This window comes from Theropithecus gelada, chromosome 3, assembly GCF_003255815.1.
Source record: "Theropithecus gelada isolate Dixy chromosome 3, Tgel_1.0, whole genome shotgun sequence".
NCBI lineage: Eukaryota > Metazoa > Chordata > Mammalia > Primates > Cercopithecidae > Theropithecus > Theropithecus gelada.
The window spans coordinates 155,458,489-155,486,039 of NC_037670.1; the positions used below are offsets into that span (position 1 = coordinate 155,458,489).

At 40.6% G+C, this 27,551-nt stretch overlaps 1 long non-coding RNA gene and 1 other non-coding gene across 2 annotated transcripts in view; both read right to left on the reverse strand.

The window, feature by feature from the left end:
- LOC112620712 overlaps positions 1 to 27,551 on the reverse strand; it is a 163,897-nt gene that overhangs the window by 93,033 nt on the left and 43,313 nt on the right. The window contains exon 3 of the long non-coding RNA XR_003118577.1: positions 16,145 to 16,275. This is a non-coding gene — a long non-coding RNA (uncharacterized LOC112620712). The remainder of the gene's footprint in view (positions 1 to 16,144; positions 16,276 to 27,551) is intronic.
- Positions 18,562 to 18,668, reverse strand: LOC112621893. Its single transcript, XR_003118826.1, has one exon. It is a non-coding gene; the product is annotated as a U6 spliceosomal RNA (small nuclear RNA).

The following is a 27,551-nucleotide window of genomic DNA, read 5'->3' on the forward strand; positions in this document are numbered from 1 at the left end:
TTGTGCCACTGCATTCCAGCCTGGGCGACAAGGTGAGACTCCGTCTCAGAAAAAAAAAAAAAAAAAAAAAAAAAAAAAGGGCATGAAAGTGGGGCAAGAAAAAAGAAATATACCAGTGGAACTAAATAACCGCCACCACCCCACCCCCACCCCCCCTACACACAAAAAGACGTAGATCTACATAGACAGAAAGTTGGTAGGACAGAATGGCACTGCACATTGTTGGAGAAGGGAGGCACAGGCTATTACATGGTGCTAAGACAACAGGTCATCCATGAGAAAAACAAAATTAGCAACTATACCTCAGGCTGTACACAAAACTATTTTAGATGGACAGCAGGTGAAATTGTGAAAAGCAAAACTTTAAAACTTTTAACAGAGGGTATTTTATATGACCTCAGCCTAAGGGAGAATTTCTAAAATAATACACCCAGAAACAATGCCCAAAGGAAGGATTACATTACAAGGAAACTCCTATTCAACAAATGGCATTATTTTAAAAGTTAACAATCAAGCCCTAAACCAGGAGAAAATATTTTTACTCATATAGACTACAAAGAATTGATATGAAGAATATATAAAGATTGCCTACACATCAGTAAGAAAAAGAAATCAACAGAAAAATCACATGATTAGAAAAGGTACTTCACAGAAGAAACCCAAATAGCTAAACAAACACATAAATTCTCAATCTCCCTAGTTATCAACCAAATTCTAATAAAATGACAATGAGATACTACTCACTAGTTATCAACCAAATTCTAATACAATTATAATGACATACTATTTCACACCCATCAAATTGGTAGAATTAGGACCTGAGAATGCCAAGTGATTATGAAGACATGGGGTGAGATACAACCACTCCAGAGAGTAATTTCATTCTAGTTATTAAATTTGAAATTGTGCATACCCTAAGACCTGGTAATTTTCTGGTTGTATACCCCAGATGAACTCTGGTATGTGCACTAAGGAGAAATATAAATGAATTCATATAGCCACATTTTTGAATAGTGAAAAATTGCAAAAACTTAAGTCTCTCAATAGGAAAATACATTTTAAAATTGTGACATATTTTAAAAACTGAATACCATAAAACAATTAAAATAACTGAACTAGAGCTACAAATATTAATATAAGTGAATTCCAAAAACATACAGCAAAAAGGGCAGGCTCAGACAATGTATACAATATAGACTGTAGTGAATACTGAGACGGCTGCTGGTGTCTCTTTAGGACTAAAGAGCTTATCCCCCAGTTTCTACGAGTGTTGCAAGTTAACAGCCCTCAGTTGAAAGAGGCACCTCACCAAGGTCTCATCCCTTCTTCAGGGATAGTTTTCTTCCCATAACTGGTGAATGTGAAGCTACCAAGGCCTGGCCCCTCACCCCAGCTTGGTACCATCCTCAAGGGCTACCCCACCTTCAGCATTCCCTTTGGGATCAGCTGAGGCCTATGTTGTGATAGCACCGCCGCCCAATTCCTCCCTGGCCCAGTTGTGCTTCCTCCTATTTCACAAGTGTTAATCCTAAAATCTCCTTAACAACTTCCTACATGTTAATCTTCTTTTCTTTTCTTTTTTTTGGATACAGAGTTTTGCTTTGTCACCCAGGCTGGAGTGCAGTGGCTCGATCTTGGCTCACTGCATCCTCCACCTCTCAGGTTCAAGCGATTCTCCTGCCTCAGCCTCCTGAGTAGCTGGGATTACAGGCATGCACCACCACGCCTGGCTAATTCTTTGTATTTCAGTAGAGATGGGGTTTCACCATGTTGGCCAGGCTGGTCTGAAACTCCTGACCTCAAGAGATCCGCCCACCTGGGCCTCCCAAAGTGCTGGAATTACAGGCATGAAGCACTTATGGTGCCTGGCCTTAATCTTCTCAGAGTTCCATTTCCCTTGGAACCTGACTTGCAACAGACACAATGTATATCCTGTTTTAAAACATGTACCATAATACAATTTATGTTGTGAAACAGTATTATTTACGTTTGGGAATACATGTGTATTTTGTAAAATTGTAAAAGCATGCACCAGAATGATGAACACCAAATTCAAGAGAGAAGTTACTTCTGGAAGGTAGAAAGGAGGACAGGCTTGTGGAGGCACATATACAATGTTTTAATAACTACATTACATTTTCATTCTTATACTCGACACTGTATACATACATATCGGTTAGAGTATTCCTTATGCTCCCTTTGTATATCCGAAATAATTCCATGACTTTTTAAAGTAACCTAAAAGGAACAGCTTGCCCTTGTATCAACCATTCTTCACTTTTTTTCTGCTGCAATAAACAAATGGATGACATTCATGTGGCCAACAGAGAATAATGGGTGTTCCCACATTTGAAACAAGAACAAATTTCCTGTTGGAAATTAAAAAAAAAAAAAAAAACAGGGCTACAGAGTTCTTTTTGCTTGCTTTTTTTTTTTTTAATGTGGCAATCTTGAGAAGTATTTACAAGTTTGTAATTCTATACCGTGTACTAGCAATGATCACTTTAAACAGGCTGCTACAGAGATAATATAAAATTATGCATAATTTCTACAGTAATTCCACTTCCCTTTCTTCTGCTCAAGAAATTAGTGGATTTCAAGTGACTGAGAGTGAAATTATAGTGATAACTTTGACTTTGTCAAGTTTCACACATCGTGGTGCCATGATTTGAGCCAGGGCAGTCTGACTCTGAATTTGAACAGTGTTTAATTGCCAGGAACAAACCACAGGGAAAACTTCTAAACAGAAGGATACAGAGCAAAAGGAAATGCCTAGGATTGTTGTTTCTAAATTCTCAACATTTCCCAATACAAAAAGTATTATGGTATAATTACAGTTCTATAAAACAATGTGCTCTATGTATAATACAAATACTACTAAAATAGATTACCTGAAAATTGTAAATTGAAGGACACATTCACAAAACTGAGATACAACTGGATTTTTCCCTAAATTTGTTAGATAATTCCACAATTGTCAATTCCACTCTGTTTGTTGAGATCTGGTCTTGGTTTCAAATTTTAAAATTTCACTGTATAATAAAATGAGTTCCATGTCCCAAGGGTTGGGCCACGGAAACAATGTTTTTCTCTGTTCCCACCCAATGTGAGCTATGTATGACAGCAACACATCACATAAAAGGATCTAGAAGCTCAAAATAAGAGAGAAAAAAAGTATGTGGGAGGGGAGCAGGATGAAAAGATTAAAATATTTTCTAACTCACTAATTTGAAGCAAACAGGTTTTGTACATATCCAAGGCACTGAGCACAAACAATTCAACTTCAACCAATGTTACTTATTCAGGACTACTACTAAGAAACTAAATTTTAAGTTCTATATTTGTTTAATATAAAAAATTTGGCCGGGCGCGGTGGCTCAAGCCTGTAATCCCAGCACTTTGGGAGGCCGAGACGGGCGGATCACGAGGTCAGGAGATCGAGACCATCCTGGTTAATATGGTGAAACCCCGTCTCTACTAAAAAGTACAAAAAACTAGCCGGGCGAGGTGGCGGGCGCCTGTAGTCCCAGCTACTCGGGAGGCTGAGGCAGGAGAATGGCGTGAACCCGAGAGGCGGAGCTTGTAGTGAGCTGAGATCCGGCCACTGCACTCCAGCCTGGGCGACAGAGCGAAACTCTGTCTCAAAAAAAAAAAAAAAAAAAAAAAAAAAAAAAATTTATAATACGGTCACAAAAGAGAAGGAAAACGTAACAAATATATCAACATGGTCAGACATTGACAATAAAGGATTGTTGACTGGGAATGAAATATGTAACACTCTGTCAACAAAGCTTTTCATACCTTAAAGGAATTTTATACGTAATCCCTCCCTGTTAACCCATTATGTGTTTCGAGTTCCTCTTTCTCCTGACACTGTCAAAAAACCTTTTTCTTTAACGTTTTCCCAGTAATCCGTTTATTCCTAAATTTTCAGCGACATTTTAGAAAGAAATCCAAACCTCAGCTCAGGTTAACATCTATACAGGCACTCCCTCTTGTGGTACAAAGGGAAACTGCCTGTTTACTCCAGCACTCAAGCCCAAGAAATCCTTTGAATTGAAAGCACTGAAGCAGGTTCTTTATTGTCTTCATTTTATAGACCAGGAAACAGCACAACTGAGGTCCAGCAACTTACTTCCTCGAGGCATCACAACCAGAGGACTGAGATTCAGCTCAGATGTCTGATATCCCTATCCCAAGGCCATGCACTTTGCACCACACCTCGTGACCTACAGCATCTATACACCATGTTCTTTTTGTTACCAAATTTCCAAGAATACATGTAAAGCAAGTAGCAACCACATATTACTGAAAGATGCATTTAATGCAATAAGAAGAATCTAATTTTAAACTTCTCCTGTTTTGATGTAGTTTCAAAGCAGCTGCTTAGCTAGTATTTTCAGTTTAATATATTCGTGATCATTAACAAAACAGCAAAGTGAATAATGGGCATAAATTGTCCTAAGGAGAATCATTTTCCACATTTATTTTTCAGTATTATCAAAACGTATGTAATTTTTCTTTTTTTCTTTTTTTTTGAGACAGAATCTTTCTCTGTTGCCCAGGCTGGAGTGCAGTGGCGCGATCTCGGCTCACTACAACTTCTGCCTCCCAGGTTCAGGCTATTCTCCTGCCTCAGCCTCCCGAGTAGCTGGGATTATGGGCGCACACCAAACCCACCTAATTTTTGTGTTTTTAGTAGAGACACGGTTTCACCACATTGGCCAGGCTAGTCTGGAACTCCTGACCTCAGGTGATCTGCCCACCTTGACCTCTCAAAGTCCTGGGATTACAGGCATGAGCCACTGCGCTCGGCTGTAAACAGAATTTTGTGTGTTATGGACCCACTTGTAACCAAAAGCGCTTCTCTGAAGGACAAGACAAATAATTAGAATTTCCAAAATAATAAACTGTCATCCTTATTTACATGTTAATGTCAATGGATCTGAATAAAAGAATTTATGTGGCTGGGCGCGGTGGCTCATGCCTGTAATCCCAGCACTTTGGAAGGCCAAGGCGGGTGGATCACCTGAGGTCAGGAGTTTGAGACCAGCCTGGTCAACATGTGAAACCCCATCTCTACTAAAAATACCAAAATTAACCGAGTGTGGTGGCACATGACTGTAATCCCAGCTACTCAGAAGGCTGAGGCAGGAGAATCGCTTGAACCTGAGAGGTGGAGTTTGCAGTGAGCCGAGATTGTGCCACTGCACTCCAGCCTGGGCGACAGGGCAAGACTCCGTCTCAGAAAAAAAAAAACAAGAATTTATGCTTTGTGTTAATGGCATGTCATAAAATTTCAAAACCTGCTGATTCCCAAACACCTATTTTATTTATCTTCATCATGAATTTATATGATGAAAAGTACCTCTTTTACAGGTTTTAACAGTTAAATGAACTAATACAAGTCAAGGACTGGTTAGTCTTTTATAAAGTTGACCCTTTTTATCTTCCTTGTACCACAGAAATATAAAGATGTACTCCCATAAATGGTAAAAATACAGAGGAAAGAAGCGAAGAGAGCAAGTAGGAAAAATAATTATCAAAAGGAACTACTAAATTCTTCAATGTGACACATTTTCACCTGCAAGAATTCTTCCACTCTGGAACTGCCCCGGTGTCCCATGGGGATTCCACCTGTACCAGTGAGACAGACTACAGCTCATGATGCTGCCCACCCACAGTTGGCCAAGACCTCGCTAGCTGCCCCTTTCTGCCTGATGCAGCACGTGTGTCCCCCCCAGAGCTGGGCCATGGAGCAAAGAGGATCACCTTTAAAGTCCAACCAAACATAGGCTGCATTCCCCTGATCAAACCTCCAAAGTGAATTCCTGGTCTCCTAAATCAATAAGCAAAACAAACAGATACAACCTCTGAGTATTTTGTATTCCTCAGCTCAGTGAATTCCCCACCACTTGCTGAGAAGGTCAAGGCAAAAGTTGAACTAATCCTTGACTCCTTTTTCTCCTATATTCTCCCTATCCTGCCAGTCAAAAGGGCATATAACTCCCAGTCACTGAATCTCTTGACTCGATCCCTCTCTTCTTTAATCCCAATGCCACAGCTTTAGATCAAGTCCTTACCAACATCTTGCAACCTGAATAACAGCCAAGTCCTATTCATCCCTCTGAACCTGGCTCTTCCATGCCCTCCTGCAAGGCCTTCCCCAGCCCCTCTCTGTGGATGTTCCTCCTCCCTTTTGAAGCAGGTTGGACACCAGCCCCACCCCGCCTCCCCACTATGCTTCTTTTATCCTTGCAGGTGGGTGTGTCTTTATCTTCAGGGTGCCTGAAACATATGAGTGTTCCACAAATTTTTGTTGAATAAGGGATTTGCTTTTGAGGGAAGGAAAAAGAGAAAAAGTAGAAGTTGGTTAACTAGTTGGTACTTTATTTGGAAAAATGGCTTAATGAATTTCAGTTTAAGAACTTTTTCCAAAATAAATTTTTTCTGTTTGCATAAACTTGGACAGAATCATGGGCAGGATGTCCTAGGGTCATTGCATTTTCATTAAAATTAGGTAAATGTCTAACTAAAAAACGCCCACTTTGACCCAAGTAGGTAAAATTAAATCTCCTATATATGGAGGGATTCGGGGCAACGGTGTGAGGTCGCTAACCCCAGAGATAACTGATTCCTGGTCTGGTGCAGAAAATGGCTAGACCCAGCTGGGAAGTGCTCCAAGAGGGTTGTCTCTCTGCTTCACTTCCCCAACCACTGCAAGGATCTTATGCTCCGATTACCCCCTATCTCTACATATACGGCAGTTGGGGTCAGGTGGGTGGACACCCAGGCCTAGAAGCAAAGGTATTAAGCCACCATCAATTTCCTTCCTGAAGAACTAAAAGGTGAAGGATAGGGCCAGGCATGGTGGCTCACACCTACAATTCCAGCACTTTGGGAGGCCGAGGAGGGCAGCTCATTTGAGGTCAGGAGTTCGAGACAAGCCTGGCTGACATGGTGAAACCCCATCTCTACTAAAAATCAAAAAAAAAAAAAAAAAATTGCCGGGCACGGTGGTGCATGCCTATAGTCCCAGCTACTTGGGAGGCTGAGGCAGGGGAATCACTTGAACCTGGGAGGCGGAGGTTGCAGTGGGCTGAGATCACGCCACTGTACTCCATCCAGCCTGGGCAACAGAGCGAGACTCTGTCTCAAAAAATAAAATAGGCGAGCACAGTGGTTCACGCCTGTAATCCCAGCACTTTGGGAGGCCGAGGTGGGGAAATCACCTGAGGTTAGGAGTTCGAGACCAGCCTGACCAACACGGAGAAACCCTGTCTCTACTAAAAACACAAAATTAGCCGGGCGTGGTGGCGCATGCCTGTAATCCCAGCTACTCGCGAGGCTGAGGCAGGAGAATCGCTTGAACGTGGGAGGCAGAGGTTGCGGTGAGCTGAGCTTGCGCCATTGCACTTTACCTGGGCAACAAGAGTGAAACTTGTCTCAAAAAAAAAAAAAAAAATTAATTAATTAATTAATTTAAAAAGTGAAGGATAACCCACCACCATAAATTTTAACTACTTTACACAAATAGAATATTAATCCAAAAAACATGTTTTCCAGTGGGGAGGAGGGTGTTAATAACTATTTAACATAAAACCAATCATTTGACAAATCATATGCAAGGGAAATACAGCTATTCCTGGTCACTAAATTCTGGGAAAACCAACTCTTTTACAATTTAATTTAAATTATTTTACAATTTAACTAATTAGCAAATAACTAATTTACAATCAGAATCCAAAAAGCATTTGGCATAGAATTTGAATTCAGTGAACCTCACCAAAGTATTCCAAAGCAATATGTTACAATGAAATCAGTACTATAGTTCAAGTCCTTGAATGGTCATCATTTTTTGTTTTTTGGGTTTTTTTGTTTTTGTTTTTTGTTTTTTGTTTTTTTTTGAGATGGAGTCTCACTCTGTTACCCAGGCTGGAGTGCAGTGGTGTGATCTCAGCTCACTGCAAGCTCGGCCTTCCGGCTCACGTCATTCTCCTGCCTCTACAGGCACCTGCCACTACGCTCGCCACCACGCTCATCTAATTTTTTGTACTTTTAGTTGGGACAGCGTTTCACTGTGTTAGCCAAGATGGTCTCGATCTCCTGATCTCGTGATCTGCCCGCCATGGCCTCCCAAAGTGCTGGGATTACAGGAATGAGCCACTGCGCCCGGCCTGAATGGTCATCTTAAAGCGAATTTGAAATTTTGAATGGCCACCCACATTTAGTGGCTTTCTTGAGGTATAATTTGCATGTCATGAAAATTATCCATTTTAAGCATACAATTCCACACATTTTCATACAATTTATACACAACTATCACCAGGAACATTTCCATCACCCAAACTGTTCTGCTGTGCCTGTTTAAAACCAATCTCCATGCTGCCACCCCACACCCAGGCAAACCACTGATCTGATCTAAGGTTTGCCTGTTGTAAAAGTTTCATATCATGGTATCATACAATACAGAGCCCTTTCACTTGGTATAATGTTTCTGAGGTTCAACCATATTGTAGTATGTACCTGTGGCATGAATCAGAATTTTATTCCTTTTCACGGCTGATATGGACATACCAAATTTTGTTTATCTATTCACCAGTTGATGGATTTGGATTGTTTCCAGTTTTTGTCTACTGTGAATAATGGTAGTATGAACATCTGTTTGCTTTTTGAATGGGCATAGTTTTTACAACTTTACTGAGTTACTGTTGATATACAATAAATTGCACATATTTAAATATACAATTTGATGAGTTTTGACATACGTATACACCCATGAAATCATCATGCATAATCAAATAATGAATATATACATCACCCCCAAATGTTTCATTGTGCTCTTTCCTTTGGAATCCCTTTCTCCCTCCTCTCCCAAGCCATCCTCTGATCTGCAGGCACTGATCTACTGTCACTACAGATTAGCTTGCATTTTCCAGAATTTCACCTAAATGGAATCAGTATGCTATTTTGTAGGGAAAGGTGTCTGGCTTCTTTCACACAGCATACTATTATTTTGCAATGCATACATGTCACTGTACCTATCAACAGTCCATTCCTTTTCATTACTGAGTATTATTCCACTCTACAGATATACCACAATTTGCTTATCCATTCATCTGCTGACAGACACATACATTAGTTTCAGTTTTCAATCACAGCTAAAACTGCTGTTCTAACCACATCAGGCCGGTTTGGTTCCTCTCTTCTGTAACAAAGTTGTGAGTTGTTTTTCAGTTGCCATGGGCCCCCAGGTTGAACATCATGTAACCTAAGCATGTCCAGACGAACCAAGCATGCAACTAGGGACAACCTAAATGTTCCAACCAAGGAGAGGGGATTGAATTAAGAAGTGGAGGCCAGGTGTGGTGGCTCATGCCTGTAATCCCAGAACTTTGGGAGGCTGAGGCGGGCAGATCACCTGAGGTCATGAGTTCGAGACCAGCCTGGCCAACATGGCACAACCCCATCTTTCCTAAAAACACAAATACTGGGCATGGTGGCATCCATGTAATCCCAGCTACTTGGGAGGAGGCAGAGGTTGCAGTGAGCTGAGATCACGTCACTGCACTCCAGTCTGGGCGACAACAGTGAGACTGCATCTCAAAAAAAAAAAAAAAAGTGGTTATGGCATGACAGGATCCAGAATCCAATCAGATCGAGCTCTGGCACAGCCCCATGGCAGAAGTCAGTCAGAAAACACCCCCCAGCACCACTTCATTAGAAGATCCAATTGTATCACATCCTATCACCCTATGCCTATAAAACTCTACCCAACTACCAGCTCCAAGAGGCAGATTTGGGTGCTTCTTCCTGGCTCCTTGCCAGCCCAGTCATGATAAAGCTTCTTTTTCCTCAAAAGCCAGCGCCATGGTATTGGCCTCTATGTGCCTTGGGCAGCAGGCCCATTGCTTGCTTGCTGGGTGACACTGTGAACATTGTATACCAACTTGGCCTGGACACATGCTGACATTTTTCCTGACAGCATACTAGCATACTTGGAAACAGAATTGCTGAGTTACACATTAAGTGTATGCTGAACTTTTTAAGAAACTGCCAGACTGTTTTCCATCATGGCCGTACTGTTTTATATTCCCACCAGCAATATGAGAGGATTCTGGTTTCCGCATATCCTTGTCAACACTTGGATTGTCAATCTTCTTAATTTTAGCCATTCTGGTGGTTGTTATTATGGCTTTAATTTGCATTTCCCTAACGAGTGAGTGGCTGCTTAGTTTAGTGGTCAGCCAGTGGATTTGGGCAGAGATTGAGCCCAGCCACCTTGCACCGGTAAGGCTTCCACCATCTGCGGATCCAACAGTCTGTGCATGGAAGGCAGCATTCAAGGTTGTATCCAGATCTCAAGTCTCTTCTGGCTTTCACTTTTTGCTGGGCTCTACTGAGTATCCCCTGGGCATGCAAAGTTTAGCTGTCTGCTACAGATGGCTGGAGAGCCACGTTAGCCCTGTATAGGTCTCTCATTTCTATGATCTCCTTGTTAAATTTCTGGATGGGTGGCCTCAAACTAGCAAACTTCAGACTCAAAGTAGCAAAGCTGTGGGTTTTTCATTATTAACTGATTATGTCACTTTCAGCCAGCAACGCTGTGATTTCTTTTTTTTTTTTTTTTTTTTTGAGATGGAGTCTCGCTCTGTCGCCCAGGCTGGAGTATAGCGGCACGATCTCGGCTCACTGCAAGCTCTGCCTCCCGGGTTCACGCCATCCTCCTGCCTCAGGCTCCTGAGTAGCTGGGACTACAGGTGCCCACCACCATGCCCGGCTAATTTTTTATATTTCTAGTAGAGACGGGGTTTCACTGTGTTAGCCAGGATGGTCTTGATCTCCTGATCTTGTGATCCGCCCGCCTCAGCCTCCCAAAGTGCTGGGATTACAGGCATGAGCCACTGCGCCCAGCTGAACGCTGTGATTTCTTAACCGCAATCTTTACCCACACTTCAAATTGAGTCTCTCATGTCTGATAAAACAGCAGCTCAACAATACTGAGATAGTGGGCAAGGAGACAGAGGAAGCCCCCCATGCGAGAAGGCCACAACCCCTATTCTTCATATCCAAAGATTCAGTGTATCAATAACGCTTCTCAATTTATCATCTGCCTTTTTGGTAGGTTTCCAGGGCCCAGAAACGACCATTTTGGACAATCTCGCCCAGTTTTACGCTTGTTTTATTCAGAAAGAGAATCACCTCTTCACATCACCATTAAGGGAAGTGATCTTGGCTACTCATTTTTAATTTCTCAATTTTTCACAGCATAAAGTATGATGATAATACAAAAATGAAGCATGACTATAATTCAACTCCAAGTATCAAATATAGAAATGCTTTCAAAGTCTGATAGAAAATTTATCATCAGAACGTGAATATTTTCTATTAAGAGAGTGGCTCTTCCACACAGTAACAGCAAGATAACATTACATTAAAGTACCAAAATAGCCAGTTGAGTAACTTTGAGACTCCTAGAAGATGAACTGATTGATTGCTTGGACCTCAGCTGTGGCTTGACCGCAGAACTCTGAGATCACCCAAACACGATCGATTCTGTGGTGTATTAACAAAGTCTGACGTAGGCAAAAAGCAAATTCTTGCAGTTCTATTAGTAAGATTATGTATTAAAAATATTCTCAGCCCAGATTTTGTTACGTTATACTTTCTCCAGTTATTTCACATGCTATCACAAAATCCTCAAGTATAATTTAGTTTTAACATCATTACTTCCTATTTATATAATACAATGCTTTAGAGTTGACTAAGCCCCTTCACCTACCAGTTCATCTGATCCTCATAAAAACCTCCTATGGCAGGTAGAGCAAATATTATCCTCGTTTTATACCTGCTGGAACTGAACACAGAGGGATTAAGTGTTCCACAGAGCTAGGAAATCAGATCTAAAATCCAGGTATTCTGGCAATATTTCATTTTGTGTGACCTTGGGTATTGTCTCTGCCTCAACGTCTTCAAATGTTTCAATAACTTCCTCAAAAGTAAGGAAAAGGAATTACACACCAAACATCAGCTTTTTCAACATTTTCAGTTGAGGAGAACTAGTCTTAACATTCGTTACCTTAAAATTTTTAATTCCCGGAATGTGAATGTAGACACTGAGCAAGCAGCAGCCAAATTTCATAACAATTGCAAAAGCCACCTTTAACATACTCAGTGCCAACCTCTACATTCTCTCTCTCTCTCTCTCCCCCGACCCCTCCCACCCCTCCGCCTCTTCCACAACACAATTCTATGAAATCATCTTAGAAGGGAAGCACTACACCTCCACACCTAACACAGCAGGCAGTGGTCTTAAATATCATAAATCTGGTAGGCCATGAAATCTCTCTAACACATGCATTGGGAGAAATATGTAATTTCTCTCATCTTAAAAAACCAAAACCAAAACTTTCCTTGACTCTTCTGGACTTCACAAGTTACTCAAAAGAGAGTCTGTAACTTACTCTTCAATCCAGTTCCTCCAATTCTCCCTGGAATCTGCTCCACCCTGGCTTTTGTCTCTACCATTTCACCGAAACCACTCGCCAAGATCACTAACATCCTCCTCACCGCTAAATCTTCTGATCAATTTTCGGCTGGCATCTTACCTAACCTATCTGCAGCATCTGACAAGGTGGGTTACTACTGCTTCCCTCAGTGTCTAGAGTATCACGACTTACACCTTCCTGTCTGTTCCTCAGTCTGCCCTGCTGACTCCATGGGACCAGGAGAGGCCCCAGACCACTCTTCTCACTCCCTTGGTGGCCTCAATCCTTCTTATGACTTTGAACAACAGTTCAATGCTAATGACTCCAAATTTGCCTTTTGAATCCTGACCTCCCACTGAAGTCCAGACTCTGCCTACATGACCTTTCTGCTTAGATGTCTAAAGAGGAATCTCAAATTTAATGTGTTTAAAACTGAGCTCCTATCGGAGCTGCCTCCAATCGGTCCCTCCACAATCCACACCCGCCTCATCTCAGCAAAGGCACCTCCACTCAGTTGTTCAAGCTGAAAATTGTGGAGTCTTCCCTGACACCCCTTTTTGTCTCTTATCCCATATTTAATTTCACAACAACATATAACTAGAATTCCATCATTTCTCATCACATCCCTCACTTATGGTCTCAGGCACCATCATCTCTCAGCTGGGTCACTGCAGTAGCCTCAGTGGGTCTCTCTGCTTTTACCCTTGCAAACACCCCCACCCCCAGCCCAGAGTGATTCAAATCACATTAGCTTCAATAGAAAGATCATGTCGCTTCTCTCCTTAAAATCCACCAATTCTTTTTCATCTCACTGGAAGCCAAAACCCATACAATAACCACCGCTCACACTGCTAGGGGAAAGGGATCCCAATCCAGACCCCAAGGGAGGATTCTTGTATCTCATGCAAGAAAGAATTTGAGGCAAGTCCATAAAGTGAAAGTAAGTTCATCGGGAAAGTGAAATAAAAGAATGGCTACCCTATAGACAGAGCAGCCCTGAGGGTGTCTGGTTGCCCATTTTTATGGTTATTTCTTGATTATATGCTAAATAAACAAGGGGTGGATTATTTATGCCTCCCCTTTTTATGGGGTACCAACCTGTCACTGTCCTGGCATTTGTAAACTGTCATGGTGCTGGTGGGAGTGTAGCAATGAATGAGGACGACGGGAAGTCACTCTCGTCACCCACTGTCGTCGCCATCTTAGTTTTGGTGGGTTTTGGCCGGCTTCTTTACTGCAACCTTTTTTATTAGCAAGGTCTTTATGACTTGTATCTTGTGCTGACGTCCTATCTCATCCTGTGACTTAGAATGCCTAAGTGTTTGGGAATGCAGCCCAGGAGGTCTCAGCCTTATTTTACCCAGCCCCTACTAAAGATGGGGTTGCTCTGGTTTAAATGCCTCTGACAACATGATGTGACCATCCATATCCTCTCATCTTTTTTTTTGAGACAGAGTCTTACCCTGTCGCCAGGCTGGAGTGCAGTGACACTATCTCGGCTCACAGCAACCTCTGCCTCCCGGGTTCAAGCGATTCCCCTGCCTCAGCCTCCTGAGTAGCTGGGACTACAGGCACCCACCACCACGGCCGGCTAATTTTTTGTATTTTAGTAGATACGGGGTTTCATCACGTTGGCCAGAATGGTCTCAATATCCTGACCTCGTGATCCACCTAGACTCAGCCTCCCAAAGTGCTGGGATTACAGCCCCTTCACTCACTCCACTCCATTCACTAGCCTCCTTCTACTTTCAAACAAGCCAGGCACGTTTCTGCCTCAAGGTCTTTGCATTTGCTATCCTCTCTGCCTACAATACTCTTCCCCCAAACACCCACAGGCTCTTTCCATCAACTTCTTCACATCTTCTCACTGAGGCCTTCCCTGAACACCTTCTTTACCAGTGAACTCTTCAGCCCTTACCCTTGCCTGCCTTACATTTCTCCAAAGCACTCATTGCCTTCTTATATACTACATATTGTACTTTTTTATTTGTTCTTAGTCTGTGTCTTCCTGCTAGAATGTTACCTCCATGAAGGCAGAGAGTTTAGTTCATTTTGTTCACTACTGTATCACCAATACCTACAATACTGTCTGACACATGGTAGGTAGTCAATAAATATTTGATGAATCAAAGAACCACATTCTTAAAACAATACAAATGTATATGAATTGATCCATATGGGGCCCAGAAAGTTCAAGAGCTACAGAATGCTAGGTACTGGATGACTAAGAATGTTGATTGTATGTGATGACATAGATCAATTCTATCCAAAAGAAATATAATGCAAGCTACAAGTAATTTTAAATTTTCTAACAGTCACATAAAAAAGTAAACAAAAACAAGTGATATTAATTTTAATGTTTTAATTCAATATATCCAAAATATTATCATTTCAATATAAAACCTAATATTTTAACCTTTTTTTATATTTTTTTTGAAATACAGTAATTTCTGCAGAGCACATTTCCATTAGTACTACTCATATTTCAAACATCTGATAGCTACATGTGGCATGCGGCCAGTTGCTACCATATTGGACAACACAGATTTGGACCAAAATTAAATAATCCCACTGCAGTGGGGAATATCTTGCAGATTTATTCATTGTTTTTATTTTAAGATTATCAAACAAGGCCCTGGTACAACTTCACGGTTTACTAGTTTTGTCAAAACAGTTTCAAAGGATATAGTACGAGGAATAATAGCTCTTGTTCTGAGAAACCGTTTGTTTTCAAGGTAACTGACTCAACACTTAAAACACTTTAAACTTCATTCAGGTGTTTTGATTAGAAAGAATGAAAGCCATTCTTCCCTAGTCTGTTTGAGAAACAAAGCTAAATCCAGAGAGATTCTGTGATCTTATCTACATTAGTATCAGAAAAATCATTATTTTCAAATAGAAACAACTATTGAAATTATGTTTCCACTAAACCAGTATTTTTTCAAATTAACCAAAATGCATCCTGCATTCAAAGATAATTTTTATATACAGTTGCATTTTTAAAATGTATTAACAGTTGTTTTACCAATTTTTTAAATATTTTATAATGTAAAAGTGAAATAAAGCACTAAGGAGAATGCTTTTAATTTATTTTTATTTTTATTTTTATTTTTGACAGAGCCTCTCTGTCACCCAGGCTGGAGTGCAGTGGCACAGTCTCAGCTCACTGCAACCTCTGCCTCCCGGGTTCAAGCGATTCTCCTGCCTCAGCCTCTAGAGTAGCTGGGATTATGGGCATCCGCCACCACGACTGGCTAATTTTTGCATTTTTAGTCAAGATGGGATTTCACCATGTTGGCCAGGCTGGTCTCAAACTCCTGGCCTCAGGTGATCCACCCGCCTCAGCCTCCCAAAGTGATGGGATTACAGGCATGAGCCACTGCGCCTGGCCTAAATTTTTAATATATGTATTTAAATCTTATGTTTCTTGAATGCTAAAGTGTTACGTATGGAGAATGTGTTCATTAACTCTTTTCTATCATCGGGGATTAATTTCTTCCAGAATCCCATTATTTACCAAATATTCACTTATTAAAATCATCATAATAATTGCATTATTCAACAACAAAATTTAAAGAACCCAATTAAAGTTTATAGTATTTTAAAACTTTAAACCTTTTTAAAAAGCAGTAAAACAAACAGAAGAATCTACTTACTCAGCTGTTACAGGGTGTTATCAGTCATCTCTGGTAAATTAGCAGGTCTGAGCTCAGATCAGCAAGGCAGAGAAACTCCAGATGGTAAATTATCCCAACTCTTCCAACTCGTAAAAGCATTAATAAAATGCCTGTGTAAGAAAGAAACCTGAAGTTACAACCAAGACAGAACTTTCTCGAGTGGACTGTCTTGATAGGGAATAAACCTCTGTTTCCTCTTTTCTTTCCTTGAGGGCTTAGAACAAGTTAATTCATGGCCTTGGAGTAGCAGGTGGCCTGATACAGCAATACTTGGTATTACAACTGCCTTTCTGTTTTAAGAAATCTCTGGGGAGAAGCCTAACTTGGTGCAATAAAATATCCACCCAGTACTAGAACTTGCTCCCTTTTTTTTTCTTTTTGAGACAGAGTCTCGCACTGTCGCCCAGGCTGGAGTGCAACAGCATAGTCTCTGCTCACTGCAATCTCCGCCTTCCAGGTTCAAGTGATTCTCCTGCCTCAGTCTCCCAAGTAGCTGGGATTACAGGCTCCCACTACCGCACCAGGCTAATTTTTATCTTTTTAGTAGAGACAGGGTTTTGCCATGTTGGCCAGGCTGGTCTTAAACTCCTGACCTCAAGTGATCCACCCGCCTTGGCCTCCCAAAGTGCTGGGATTACAGGCGTGAGCCACCGCACCTGGCCTTTATTATTTTTGAGAGAGGGTCTGGCTCTGTCACACAGGCTGGAGTGCAGTGATGAGATCTCAGTTCACTGCAGCCTCTGCCTCCCAGGCTCAAGTGATCCTCCCACCTTAGCCCCTTGGGTAGCTGGGACCACAGGTGCACACCACCACACCTGGCTAATTTTTTGTATTTTTGGTAGAGACAGGGGTTTCAACCATGTTGCCCAGGCTGGTCTCAAATTCCTGAGCTCAAGCGATCTGCCAGCCTCAGCCTCCCAAAGTGCTGGGATTACAGACGTGAGCCACTGCACCTGGCCATAATGAGTTTTCTTAACAGATTCTGTCTCCTAATACTGATTCATTGGTATTTTTTTCTAGAAAAAAAATTTAATAAGGTCTCATTATTTTTACTTTTCACAAGGTTGCCACAATCTTTTTCAAAGTTTCGGCTGATTCTTCTCGACTGACATTATTTTTAACAAGAAAATGGAGAATGCGTTCATTAACTCTTTTCTATCATTGGGGATTAATGTCTGCTTATGGAAGTAAGAAACCTGGTTAAGTGCAAAGCAAATTCTGCTAAAGAGAGGATATCCTCACTTCTGTTTCTATACCAAAATTATACATATCTTAGACTAAGTATTTTCACAGGTATTATCTTTTTGCCTAAATTGGTGGGGTTTTCCCCCACTTTTGCCCCTCCGATCCATTCACCATGACATACTTCATTATGGGTCGTATGTTTTTCTCCAATGCAAATCTCACCATGTCACTCCCCAACTAAAACAGTTTTCAATGTTTCCCATTGCTCTTAGACATGATATCCCATAAGCTATAATATGGAGGCTTCCAAAGCCCTGCATGACCTGCTCCCTTCCCACCTCTCAGGCCACTCTGGTCTTCTCTCAAATCCCCAAAAGCACCAGCGTCTCTCTCGCCTGCCCCAGGGCCTTTGCAAGGTCTGTTCCCTTTGCTGGGATGCTCTTTACAGCCATGGTCATCTTTCACATCTGAGAGACCTTTGTATGCCTCCCTATCTAGGTCACACCATGCTACTCTCCCTCTCTTCCTCTCAAAAGCACTCTGTACTCTTCCTGCAAAGCGCTCGTCCAAACCTGTATTTGTGTGTTTTTAGAAAGCCTATCTCCACCAGACTGTGACAACTTCATGAGGGTGTAGAGCTCGTGCCCGTTTGATTAGTCCTTTAACCACCACTGTTCCCAGCACCTAAGCTCAGTCCTTGGCACCTTGTGAACTTACAATAAGTATTTGTTAAGTGAATGAATAAAAGACTGAGAGGCGGGGGCAGGTGGCAAGGACAACCTAGTTATTTCGGTCCATTGTTATCTATGATCCTAAATCCAACTACATCATCAGCTTTTCCCTCTACACAGGATGATTCCCACCACTGTAGAAGGTCTGTGGTTTTAGGAAAGGAGGAAAGGAGGGAGGGAGGGAGGCCTTCCTGCCTACTGGCCTTTCCTCTTCACCCCACAGTCTCACGAATTAACTCCCCATTTCTCTAATCCAATTTTATAAGAATACTCAAAAGAGCTGACTCCATCTGCTGTCTCCAATTCTTTCTTCCTATTCCCATCAGGCTTTGTCCCCACTGCTCCCCTAAAACTGCTATTGTTAAAGCCAGCAATGTCTTTGACTGAAATACCCAAAAGCCAGGTACAGGGAGAGGTGCTTTAAAGGAATTATCTCATCCATTTACTTTTTCTTTTTAAAAATTTTTTAAATTGAATTTTTAAAAGATGGAATGCTTCGCAAATATGCATGCCATCCTTGTCCAGGGGCCACACCACTCCTCCCTGTATCACTTCCATTTTAGCATATGTGCTGCCAAAGCGAGCATTATTTCTTTCTTTTTAGACAGGGTCTCACTGTCATCCAGGCTGGAGTGCAGTGGGGCAATCATAACTCACTGCAGTCTCAAACTCCTGGAACAAGTGATCCTCCCACCTCAGCCTCCTGAGTTGCCGAGGCCACAGGCACATGGCACCACATCCAGCTTATTTTATTTTTTGGAATGGGGTCTTTCTTGCTTAGGCTGGTCATCCACTTAAACAGTTCATAGGCTGGACATGGTGGCTCACGCCTGTTATGCAAGCACTTTGAGAGGTCAAGGCAGGAGGATTGCTTGAGTCCAAGAGTTTGATACCAACCTGGGCAACACAGCAAGACTCCTTCTCTACAAAAAAATAAAAAAAGTAGCTGGGTGTGGTGGTGGCAATGCCTATGGTCCTAGCTACTTGGGAGGCTGAGACGGGAGAACTGCTTGAGTCCAAGAGGTCAAGGTTGCAGTGAGCTGTGATCATGCCAATGCCCTCCAGCTTGGCAACAGAGCTAGACCCTGTCTCAGCAAAAATTTTTTTAAATAAACAAACAGTTCATCACCACCACCTGATGAGGTAGGTACCATTGTTATCCCCAGAGAGAGGTTAACTGAATTCATTCAAGACTACTTGGGCAAAAAAGCAGCAGAAACCATTTTCACTCAATCTAACGTTCACTGTTCAGTCTTCCTCTTACTGGACCTGCCAGTGGCACAGACAGAGCTGATCACTCTCCTCTTTCTTTAAACACTTTCTTTGCTTGGTTGCCAGGACACCACAACCTACTGACTCTCTTCCTCCTTCACTGGCCATTCTTTAAACCACTTCTCATCATCCAGTCTCTCAATGCCGGAGGGACCCGGGACTCTCAGTTCTCGAACTTTCCTATCTACACTCCCTCCCCTCCTGGTCATCTCAGTGGGTCTCATCACCTTAAATAAGAGCGTGAACCTCTTCCCTGAACTCAAGGCTCATTTTTCAGGCTTCTCCTTGACATCTCCACCTGGATGTCTAATAGACATTCCCCTCTTAATATCATGCCACGCCAAATTCCTGATGCTCCCCTAGGGCCCCACGCCTGAAGCTCCTACAGGCTTGCTCATCTCAGGCAAGGATAACTCCATCCTCCAAGTCATCTTGGCCTTTTCTCTTTCCCTCACACCCTCTACCCAGTTCATGAGCAAACCCTGCTGGCTCCATCTTAAAACTACATCTGAATTCCAAGTACTTCTTCCTGCTCCGACCACTGCCATGCGAGCCTCCCTCGTCTCCATGGATGACTACAGTAGCCTGGGAGCTGATGGTCCCTTGCCTTACTTGCTTGCTGGGAGTCGAAAATGCACTACTATGACCACATTGAAGTCTTTCAGTTGAGACTGTCAGAGTAAAGATGAATTGTTTGTTACACTTGTCCCTCATATATTTCAGGAAAGAGTTGTTTCTTCCACGTTACATTAGTTCTGAAGATTTAAATTGCTTTCTATTATGAAAACCTGTATTAACAAATGCAAGGTCACTGAATAATATTCTATTGTTGCCCTTGACTCTGAAATGAATTAGAGTTCTGTGTGGGCAAAAATAATAGCCCAGCTCTTAAAGATCCACGGAAAATGTTGTTTGCTTTCTTCAAAGCTTAAAAGCATCCCATTAATCATCAAAATAAGATATCTCCACTGCAGGCATTTATTTGTTACTTGAAGATGAACAGAACAGAATCAGCACCTATACAAAAACCACACTGACAATATCTAATATTTTAGAGAAAATGAAATCGGATGGTCCTCTTAACAATCGTGGTATTTTCTAAACTCCCCGCCTCCTTTGTTTTGTTTAGTCAGGGTCTTGCTCTGTCACCCAACTGTGGTGCAGTGGTACCCGCATAGCTCACTGCAGCCTTCAACTCCTGGACTTAAATGACCCTACTGCCTCAGCCTCCTGAGTAGCTAGGACTACAGGCACACACCAACATACCCAGGTTTTGTTGTTTTTTTTTTTTTGTCGAGAAGGGGTCTCACTTTGTTGCCCAGGCTGGTCTTGAATTCTGGCCTCAAACCATCCTCCAGCCTCAGCCTCCCAAAGTAATAGGACTACAGGTATGAGCCACTGCACCAGGCCTATTCTCCTTTCTTTTACTACAGCCCCCAAAAAGCACAGGCCCTGGATTCAGTGCCTCCAAAACTCCCTTTTGCTAGTCTGGCTCCAGGGCTCAGCACATGTACTTCCCAAGTCGTTGTTTTCTTTGATCTCCTTAGACTCTCTGCCTCCTAGAGAATCTAATCCACACGAACTGCGCTCCTGGGTCTTTTACATAACTGTGGTTTTTCACAAGGTTCTTTAAACAAAGGTCCACGTGATAGATTTCTGCTCAAGCTTAGTTCCAGGAAACGTTTGGTTTCTGCAGATGTTTACATGCTTCCGGCTGTCAGCACATGAAAACAATATAATTCTGTTTCTTTTCCTCACTTTAGCAACTAGAGAGCATAAAATCAAATATATTGTTCAAATCTGTTCATCACTGGTATATGGAAATACTTAATCCTTAAACTTTTTTTAGGTGAGGTTAGTCTTATTTTTTATTATTTTGCCTTTTGGCCTAAATGTGGTAAGTGGTTTCAGAAACATGAAAAGCTATAAAATGTAAAATATACAAGACAAGAATAAAATAGAAAAAAGGCTGGGTACAGTAGCTCAGTGCCTGTAATCCCAGCACTTTGAGAGGCTGAGGCAGGAGGACTGCTCAAGCCCAGGAGTTCGAGATCAGCCTAGGCAACAGAGTGAGACCCTGTTTCTACCAAAAAAAAAAAAAAAAATTGCCAGCTGTGGTAATGTGTGTCTATAGTCCTAGCTAACTGGGAGGCTGAAGCCAGAGGTTACTGTGAGCTGTGATTACATCACTACCCTCCCACAGTTACAGTTAGAGAGAGATCCATCTCTAACAATGAAAGAAAAAAATGGAAAAAGAGAAAAAAGCACAGTGGTGGTTTTCCAATGAGAAGGCATGAACACCCAGAATCAGACTGTCATAAAAAAAAAAAACAAAAAAAAAACTCTCTTCATAAGCAAAGTTAAAAAGAGTCCTCCACCCTCTTTTTTTTTTTGAGACGGAATTTCACTCTTGTTGCCCAGGCTAGAGTGCAATGGCGCGATCTCGGCTCACCACAACCGAGTAGCTGGGATTACAGGCATGTGACACCATGCTTGGTTAATTTTTTGTATTTTTAGTGGAGACAGGGTTTTTCCATGTTGGTCAGGCTGGTCTAGAACCCCTGACCTCAGGTGATCCACCCGCCTCGGCCTCCCAAAGTGCTGGGATTACAGACATGAGCCACCTCACCCAGCCTCCGCCCTCTTTGTTTAAACCCTGTTTACTAGTTTGAGTAAAATAATCAGATATGGTTTTGGTTACATTTCCCTAGCAACACTTAAAAGTTTGAAATTTTTTACAATCAACTTCAGTAAGTCTTCTTTAAACATTATTTTGAAAATGAAAAATATTTTAGAAAAGCAGGCTAAACTGGTTGTATGACAGGTGTACATTCTAAGTCATTTCATTTGGTGAGCAGTCCAGATTACATATGTATACATTATAATGATCAGCTAAGGACTGACTGCTTTTAGCTCCCTCACCCCTTCTCACCTCTGAGGTTCAGTAATAAATGGCTCCTAATAATAACTATCAATCAAAATCTTAAAGGTATTCACTCATTATACTGTATTTATACCCCCCCTTAAAATGCAAAAATTATAAAGTTATATTTATTAATACAAAAATCCAGACAAGAAAATAAGCAGACTAGCAAGATAAAACTGGAGCCTTCAAAAATTATACAAAGCATACAAATATGCGGGCCAAATGGTTACTTAAAGTGAGCCATAAAGTTGGCCCTACACTCTCTAGTAGACAAAGCAGAAAGGGCAAAATGATCAGTTACAAACCAGACATGATCAGAGGGTAAATTTCAGGAGAAACTTAACTTATCCTGGTACTCAAATCTAAGAAATATTTCTCTAGTGGATCATTCTGTACATAATACACTGGGGTCTTCAATACTGTCCCTTAAAGATATGCTGATTCTTACTGCATAGAGCATATATAGTAAAAACATAACGCTCTCTGATAATGTGGATACATTTTAAAAATAAAGCCTAGAAAGTCTGTTCAACAGAACTTTCTGTAATGATGAAGATGCTCCGTATCTACAACATCCAATATAGTAGCCATTAGCCACATACGGTGAGTGAGCAGTTGAATTATAGCTGGTATGACTAAAAAACTGAATTGTAATTATATTTCATCTTAATAGCCATATTACAGCAACACTTACAACCCACTGGAGAGTACAGGTCTAAAATATTAGTTATCAAACTTTTTTTTAGCAGCAGAACCATTTTGGAGTTGGCAAACATATACAGAATCTAACACATTAAAAAAGATAGTATAGTGTATATACTTGTAAGTTCAATCTGAAATCTTTATAGTCAATGAAAACAGGAGCATTCCAATAGATAAATATTAGAAATTGAGGATGTTAAGTGAGAGTTATAAAGTTAGATCAGCCCCAGGAAACACTTTTATTTCTGTATTTTGTTTGGATGCACTGCAGTGCCCACGTGGAACTTTTAATTACACATTCTGAGCTACCCAATGACCAAGGCCACACCCCGCAGCCAACTACTCGGGAAGCACAGAAGAAAACACAGCATGCCAACAGGGCAGTTTCAGGTGCTTCTCTTCATGGAACGAGTCCCCACAGGAGCCCACATGGCATCCAGGAGCTATTCTCTCTGGCATCCAGGTGACAGCTCAGAGGCAAGGAAATGAAAATCACAAAGGTGGGCCCGGCACAGTGGCTCACGCCTGAATCTCAGCACTTTGGGAGGCCAAGGTGAGTGGATCACTTGAGGTCAGGAGTTTGAGATCAGCCTAGCTAACATGGTGCAACCCCGTCTCTACTAAGAATGCAAAAATAGCTGGGTGTGATGGCGGACATCTGTAGTCCCAGCTACTCGGGAGGCTGAGGGAAGAGAATCGCTTGAACCTGGAGGTGGGGGTTGCAGTGAGCCAAGACTGCACCATTGTACTCCAGCCTGGGCGACAAGAGAGAGACTCTATCTCAAAAAAAATAAAATAAAATAAAATCACAAAGGTGGTGCACAGACATGCTGGCTTAGAAACCTTGTGCCCCAAGCAGAAACCAAATCTCATACGACGGTGCTAGTCACAGCATCCAGGGTTCCCACAAAGGACATACCCACTTCTGAAAAGTCAGTACTTCTGAGGAAGCTACAGCTTCTAATCAGGAATTTAGAGTTCACTTAACAGTTCCTCCCAGTCCAGATACATTTACCAAACAGAGGTCACTTTCACCACAACAATGTTGCCCGGTAACATGGTGAACATTCTCCTTTTACCAGGGGTTCAGGAGAACTGAGGAGAGAGTTAATCTAAGGTCAGATTTGTCCTTAAAAAATGAAAAAATGGTTGTGTTAATTCTTTAGCAGCCTTCATGATTTAAAAAAAAAAAAAGAATCCCACATATCAGGAAAAGAACTTGCTTAACTTAAAAACAAAAACAAAACCCTACAACAAAATCACACTTAATGGTTAAATAATGGGAGTATTTCCTTCAAAAGCTAGGAAATGCAAGAAGGATGACTACAATCATCACTTTTACTTAATAACAGAGGACTTAGTCAATGTTAATAAAAAAAGACAGAAAGGAAATATAAACATTTAAGTGAAGTAACAAAATTGTCTTCATCTGCAAGTAATCATTATCTATATAGAGAATTATGAAAACCATTAAAATAAAAAATAAGTTCATCAATGTTGTTAAATACAAGATCAATATACAAAATTAATATAATTCCTATAAGCCAAAACCTCATATTGTAATTTTAATAAGAAAAGGTACCTACAATTTAAAGCAGCAACTAAAGCTATATACTTTCTAATAATTAGTCTAACAAAAAAATCTCCAAGAGCTTTATAGAGAACATTATAAAACCAAGTAAGTTGAGAAATACACTATATTTGTGGATGGAAGACTTAATAAATATCCCTAAACTGAACTGAAATACAATATGATTACAATCAAAATCCCTACAGGGTCTTTCACGGACCATGGTAAGCTGATCCTAAAATTCACAAGAAAAAAGGGCCAAGAACAATCTTGACAAATTTGAAGAAAACAGGCAGCCTGCTCTCTAAAACTTTAAGTTATATGAAACCATGATAAGTAAAACAGTAAAGATAAACGAAAAACAATAGAGCACCCAGAAAAAGACACATATATGTTCAGAAATTTGATATATGATGGCAGTGGCACTGCAAATCACTAGGGAAAGGACAGACTATTGAACAACAGTTATCCTGAGACATAGGTTAACTGTAAGAAAATAAAATCATTATCTCACATCATAGAGACACATTTTCAAGCTATAGACTTAAATGTAAAAATAAAATTTTGACAATTTTTAGAAAAAAATGCTCTTCAGGTAATGATTTTTAAAATCACACACAAAAGTAGAAATTATAAAGTAAAAGACTGATAAATGTGTTACTATGTTGAAATTTTTTTAATTCTAAAGATTCTTCAAACAAAATGAAAAACCGACCCACAGACTACAAGATATTAATAAAATACATAACAAAAAATTATTAATCTTCAGGATACATTAAGTCCTAAAAGTCAGCAAATAAACACAAACAACTGTATTGAAAAAAAAATCACAAAAAATTGTGAATAGTTAACAAAAAAGGAAATCTGGGTAAAAATAAACATAAGATGTTCAAGTTCAGTATGACACAGTTTAACACTATGATGAAACAGCATTTCACATCAGACTGGCAAAGTACCATACACTAATGAAACAAAGTTAAACTCAGTCAACCACTCTGGAGAGCAATTTGGTAATACCTAATAAAGATGAAGATGTGCATACCTACAGCCAAGTAATTCCACTCCTGAAAATGTACACTAGAGAAACTGGCACAGGAACAAAAGGAAGTACATATCAGAATACAGGTAATCGCAAAAAACTGGAAACAATTCAAATGTGAATCAGGAGAATATGCATACAATACAGTCTCATAATGAAATATTGTATATATGAGTATTACATATATATTTATGAAAGAAATAAGGACAGCTACAAGTATTAAAGATAAGTAAAGAATCAACAGAGTAAAAAGGCATCCTATGGAAGGGGGAGAAAATATCTGCAAACCATGTATCTGATAAGGGGCTAATATCCAAAATATATAAGGAATTGCTACAACACAGTGGGGAAAAAAAAAAACCAAATAACCCACTGAAAAAAACAGACCAAAGACTCGAATAGGTATTTCTCCAAAAAAGACATACAAATGACCAACAGGTACATGAAAAGATGTTCAACATCACCAATCACCAAATGCCAATGAAAACCACAGTAAGATGTTACCTCATACATGTTAGGATGGGCATTATATAAAACAAAAACAAAAACCCCAGAAAATAAGTGTTGGCGAGGATCTGAAGCAACTGGAACCCTTGCGCATTGTTGGTGGGACTGTAAAATGGTGCAGCTTCTACAGAAAACAATGGAGATTCCCCCAAAAATTACAAATAGAACTATAATATAAACCAGAAATCCCACTTCTGGATATTTATCCAAAAAACCTGAAATCAGAATTGTGTAGAAATGCTTGCACCACTCCCCTGTTCACTGCAGCATTCATCACAATAACCAAAAGGTAGTAACAACCTAACCATCCATGTTAAATGAAAAAACAAAGCAAATATGGTGTATATAGACAGTGGAATATTAGCCTTAAAACAGAAATCTCGTCATAAGTTACAACATGGATGAATCTTGTTGCTAAGTGATGGACATTATGCTAAGTGAAGAAGGACAAATACTGCATGAAACCACATAGATGAAGTGTCTAAAGTAATCAAACTTACAGAAACAGAAAGTAGAATCTGTTGTCAGACTGGAAGGAGGGAAAAATGGGCAGTTGCTATTCAATGGGAACAGTCTCTGTCATGCAAAATGAAAAGTTCCAGAGATCTTCTGTACCACATTATACTTAGTTAATACTGTACCGTACACAGTAATTTGTTAAGAGGGTAACTCTCATGTTATGTGGTTTTTTTTTTTCCACCACAATTTTTTTAAAAAACAAATGTTAGGTGAAAAGACTAGCTGCAGAGGCCTATAATGAAACATGGTTTATACAGTTTCAAATCATATAAAATAATGTCTTACATACATAATGATGCAGGGCACGTGCTGTGGCTCACGCCTGTAATCCCAGCACTTAGGAGGCTGATGCGGGAGGATCTCTTGAGATCAGGAGTTTGAGACCAGTCTGGCCAACATGGAGAAACCCCGTCTCCACTAAAAATACAAAAATTAGCTGGGTGTGGTGGCACATGCCTGTAATCCCAACTACTCAGGAGGCCGAGGCAGGAGAATCGCTTGCACCTGGGAGGTGGTGACTGCAGTGAGCCGAGATCATGCCACTGCACTTCAGCCTGGGTGACAGAGTAACACCCTACCTCAAAAAAAAAAAAAAAAAAAAAAAGTATAGCTAGCTAGCTAGCTAGCTAGATAGATAGATGCAGATGTAAACAAAGGTAGTAAAAGCATAAAATATATTTGGAAATGTTAAACACTAAACTCAGAATAGTGGTTTCTACTGTAGAGGAAAAGAGCAGAATAGAATGAAAAAGAGCTAAATAAGAGGTCTCTATTTCGTCTGTATTATTTTTTAAAATCTAAAGCAAATATTACAAAACTGATGGTATTTGATAGCTTAGTCTATTTTTCTGTATGTATATTAAAGAAATAAATTTTTTAGAACTGAATACGAAGAATATTTTTCCCCTCCTAAGAAATGAGTATGTTTCACCTTC